Raw genomic sequence first — 5,000 nt, 5'->3', positions numbered from 1 at the left:
CTCGCAGTCGCAAAAACGTGGGGCAAATATATTACGCGGAAGAGCTATAACAGACCGAGCCCCACTGCATGGGGGGAGTCTTTGTCACTAATGTACACAGATGGAACATTTTGGACTGGAACCAGATTACCCGTACACACGGCGCTGATTAGTAATCAATGCAGAGCCATCAAACTACAGCAAATATACACAACTGTCCGTATACATGCTGAAAGAGTCTGCCCACAATGGGAACCACACGTCAGCCAGACACTCTGATCACGCACCACTCTCTGCTTCTAACAGGCGCACATACAATATGTAAGCACCAGCATGGAACAACATCCAGTGCATCTTCTCCGCCACATTACACAATCCACACTATCACAACCAGACCAGGAGGTCCATGCGGAAAATACAATATCCCAGCCTTTCGACATCCACCATTGCGCAGACCAGGCACCAACACCCACACATGTCCTATACAACGGTGCACCCAACATCACAATAGTACCTCCTGTCACAGCGCACAAACAATGACATGAGTCAAAGACACAGGTCTCACACAAGCATAGAATTGGAGCGCCGCCTCTAATAAGCCAAAGGTGCATCCTGACGTGACAAATCTGATCATGTCACAAGCATTCACTTACTATAATCACTATCAACGAACCTGCCGCCCCCGCCCCCCCCCCCCCCTACACCTTTCCTTACAACAACGTGTAACCTAACCTAACCTAACCTAACCTATGTTGTACCTTAACCTAACCTATGTTGTACCTTAACCTAACCTATGTTGTACCTTAACCTAACCTATGTTGTACCTTAACCTAACCTATGTTGTACCTTAACCTAACCTATGTTGTACCTTAACCTAACCTATGTTGTACCTTAACCTAACCTATGTTGTACCTTAACCTAACCCATGTTGTACCTTAACCTAACCCATGTTGTACCTTAACCTAACCCATGTTGTACCTTAACCTAACCCATGTTGTACCTTAACCTAACCCATGTTGTACCTTAACCTAACCCATGTTGTACCTTAACCTAACCCATGTTGTACCTTAACCTAACCCATGTTGTACCTTAACCTAACCCATGTTGTACCTTAACCTAACCCATGTTGTACCTTAACCTAACCCATGTTGTGCCTTAACCTAACCCATGTTGTGCCTTAACCTAACCCATGTTGTGCCTTAACCTAACCCATGTTGTGCCTTAACCTAACCCATGTTGTGCCTTAACCTAACCCATGTTGTGCCTTAACCTAACCCATGTTGTGCCTTAACCTAACCCATGTTGTGCCTTAACCTAACCCACGTTGTGCCTTAACCTAACCCACGTTGTGCCTTAACCTAACCCACGTTGTGCCTTAACCTAACCCACGTTGTGCCTTAACCTAACCCATGTTGTGCCTTAACCTAACCCATGTTGTGCCTTAACCTAACCCATGTTGTGCCTTAACCTAACCCATGTTGTGCCTTAACCTAACCCATGTTGTGCCTTAACCTAACCCATGTTGTGCCTTAACCTAACCCATGTTGTGCCTTAACCTAACCCACGTTGTGCCTTAACCTAACCCACGTTGTGCCTTAACCTAACCCACGTTGTGCCTTAACCTAACCCATGTTGTGCCTTAACCTAACCCATGTTGTGCCTTAACCTAACCCATGTTGTGCCTTAACCTAACCCATGTTGTGCCTTAACCTAACCCACGTTGTGCCTTAACCTAACCCACGTTGTGCCTTAACCTAACCCACGTTGTGCCTTAACCTAACCCACGTTGTGCCTTAACCTAACCCACGTTGTGCCTTAACCTAACCCACGTTGTGCCTTAACCTAACCCACGTTGTCCCCTAAAGTAACCCACGTTGTCCCCTAACGTAACCCACGTTGTCCCCTAACGTAACCCATGTTGTCGCCTAAACCTGCTCTGTAATTGTTATACGACTCGTTCAATTAGTGTAGTGTTGCCCACCCGCAACCCTCGCAATATAGTTCGCTACTCGCACTGCCCGCTCCCCTGTGTATCGCTTCATGTTAAACACCTTGCAAGTCTTGCTGACTTTCCACATGCTCCTGCTGTACACTGTAATGTGGATGGCAGCAGGACGTACATGCCGCCCCTCCCCACGTCCCCACCTTGCCCCCCTGCCTTCGCAAGCTGGTTGGTGAGAAGTTTGCATGTTCAATGCCCTTCGCATGCGACGTACTCAGGCTACGTTGTGGTGCGGCCTGTGTCAACCGTCCGCTAATGTCGTACGCGTAAACCACAATCTGTACTGCACATTCGTCCTTATGTACCGAATGATACATCGTGGCACATGTGTGACCGTACAACGACTGCGCCCAAAAACGGCGGACCATACAGTGCAAATATTGTGCACGCAGCTACGTGTCGTCTCCCTATGAGAGCTGGATTGCAGTGTGGTACGCCATAGAGACGTGTGGGAGGAACGGACGCCGTGGATGGCGATCAGCATGAGCTGTCTGTTGATGTATTCGGACCTAGTCGTCTCTCCTCACACACCGTGATGGCATGGTGCACCGCGTTCCATATCTGCGACATGCTACAGAGGCCGGTTGACAGTCGTTCGAGCAATGGACATCGCATACGTACGGGGGCCACCTTCCACGTATTGTCTAGGCGTGCACATTTTGTTGCGTGTATGTGGGCAGACGTAGTGTGGCGTGACACCTGACACAGGCATGCAATAATCGTTGAAGTTGCAAATGGCGATGGACGCCTGCGTTTTCTGGTGAAGTTACGCAAATGAACAAATGGTAACCTGTTGTGGTGCGGTTGTTCTCGCTAGGGGTGAATCGGTGATGGCGACGATAGGTTGAGGTACGAACCGGTTGTTCCAGCGATACCCACCATGCCGACGAAACTGAACGGCATCTGGGTGTGAAGCGATACGCGGCGGTGGCTGGGTGGGACCGTCCCCGGCCGGTGAGGGGGCGCCTCCCGGCGTGCTGGCCGCGCGGTGCGTGGGCGCACGCGCTACAGCCGGCTGGTGGGGGCGGCCAGTGGCAGGCGCGCCGGCCGACGGACGCGGCAGGCGTCGCAGCTGCGCGCCGGCGCACCCTGCGCGCGGCGCCGTGCGGCCAAAGTAGGTCCTCGCGGGCCCGGTGCGAAGCGCGGTGGACATCTTCAGTGTGCTGGTCCGATTGAGGACTGTGTGCGTTGAGGATGCGCCGCCGCCCGGCGCTCGGCGCCGCGACGCCGTCTGCTGCTCGGTCGCCCCAGCGGTTCTCGCTGGTGGTTTGTATCGCAGCTGTGCGGATGTGTTGGCGCGTGCGCTGTGCTGGGAGAGTTCGCTTCGGCACCCAAGTGGGGCTTTTGTCCTTCTGTGGCGCTGGCGTTGGAGCTGCCGGTCACCGTAGGTGGCGCGTGTTGTCTCCCGCCGGCAATGCCACGACAGCACGCTCCCGGGCCTCTGTCGGCAGCGGCAAGCTCAGTTGGGAGCACGGGTGGTCGCACCGAAAGCGTCTACTCGCCTAACTCCGGGCGATTGCGCCTCTCTCGAACCCGACCAAGTACTTGGGACGGCGCTGCGCGCCGCCGGGACCTGAGAGGGTTTCGAGGTGTATTGTGCAGGGGAGCTCAGCCTCCTCCTGTTTGCAGAATGATTGAGCGGACGCTTGCGTGTTCGCGCGGGCCCCCGGGACACACTCCCGGGCGGCCGGCTGCTCAGCTCTAGTTGACGCAGCTCCCTGGTTGATCCTGCCAGTAGTCATATGCTTGTCTCAAAGATTAAGCCATGCATGTCTCAGTACAAGCCGCATTAAGGTGAAACCGCGAATGGCTCATTAAATCAGTTATGGTTCCTTAGATCGTACCCACGTTACTTGGATAACTGTGGTAATTCTAGAGCTAATACATGCAAACAGAGTCCCGACCAGAGATGGAAGGGACGCTTTTATTAGATCAAAACCAATCGGTCGGCTCGTCCGGTCCGTTTGCCTTGGTGACTCTGAATAACTTTGGGCTGATCGCACGGTCCTCGTACCGGCGACGCATCTTTCAAATGTCTGCCTTATCAACTGTCGATGGTAGGTTCTGCGCCTACCATGGTTGTAACGGGTAACGGGGAATCAGGGTTCGATTCCGGAGAGGGAGCCTGAGAAACGGCTACCACATCCAAGGAAGGCAGCAGGCGCGCAAATTACCCACTCCCGGCACGGGGAGGTAGTGACGAAAAATAACGATACGGGACTCATCCGAGGCCCCGTAATCGGAATGAGTACACTTTAAATCCTTTAACGAGTATCTATTGGAGGGCAAGTCTGGTGCCAGCAGCCGCGGTAATTCCAGCTCCAATAGCGTATATTAAAGTTGTTGCGGTTAAAAAGCTCGTAGTTGGATTTGTGTCCCACGCTGTTGGTTCACCGCCCGTCGGTGTTTAACTGGCATGTATCGTGGGACGTCCTGCCGGTGGGGCGAGCCGAAGGCGTGCGACCGCCTCGTGCGTGCTCGTGCGTCCCGAGGCGGACCCCGTTGAAATCCTACCAGGGTGCTCTTTATTGAGTGTCTCGGTGGGCCGGCACGTTTACTTTGAACAAATTAGAGTGCTTAAAGCAGGCAAGCCCGCCTGAATACTGTGTGCATGGAATAATGGAATAGGACCTCGGTTCTATTTTGTTGGTTTTCGGAACCCGAGGTAATGATTAATAGGGACAGGCGGGGGCATTCGTATTGCGACGTTAGAGGTGAAATTCTTGGATCGTCGCAAGACGAACAGAAGCGAAAGCATTTGCCAAGTATGTTTTCATTAATCAAGAACGAAAGTTAGAGGTTCGAAGGCGATCAGATACCGCCCTAGTTCTAACCATAAACGATGCCAGCCAGCGATCCGCCGCAGTTCCTCCGATGACTCGGCGGGCAGCCTCCGGGAAACCAAAGCTTTTGGGTTCCGGGGGAAGTATGGTTGCAAAGCTGAAACTTAAAGGAATTGACGGAAGGGCACCACCAGGAGTGGAGCCTGCGGCTTAATTTGACTCAACACGGGAAACCT

General features: G+C 52.9%; 1 non-coding gene across 1 annotated transcript in view; it reads left to right on the top strand.

The window, feature by feature from the left end:
* Positions 1-3,696: 3,696 nt before the first annotated feature.
* LOC124727522 overlaps positions 3,697-5,000 on the top strand; it is a 1,909-nt gene continuing 605 nt past the window's right edge. Inside the window, exon 1 of the ribosomal RNA XR_007007153.1 lies at positions 3,697-5,000. This exon is cut by the window's right edge and continues 605 nt beyond it. This is a non-coding gene — a ribosomal RNA (small subunit ribosomal RNA).

The sequence above is a fragment of the Schistocerca piceifrons genome, unplaced genomic scaffold (assembly GCF_021461385.2).
Source record: "Schistocerca piceifrons isolate TAMUIC-IGC-003096 unplaced genomic scaffold, iqSchPice1.1 HiC_scaffold_1112, whole genome shotgun sequence".
NCBI lineage: Eukaryota > Metazoa > Arthropoda > Insecta > Orthoptera > Acrididae > Schistocerca > Schistocerca piceifrons.
The sequence above is the reverse complement of the archived record's forward strand: the minus strand, read 5'-3'. Positions and strand labels throughout refer to the sequence as shown.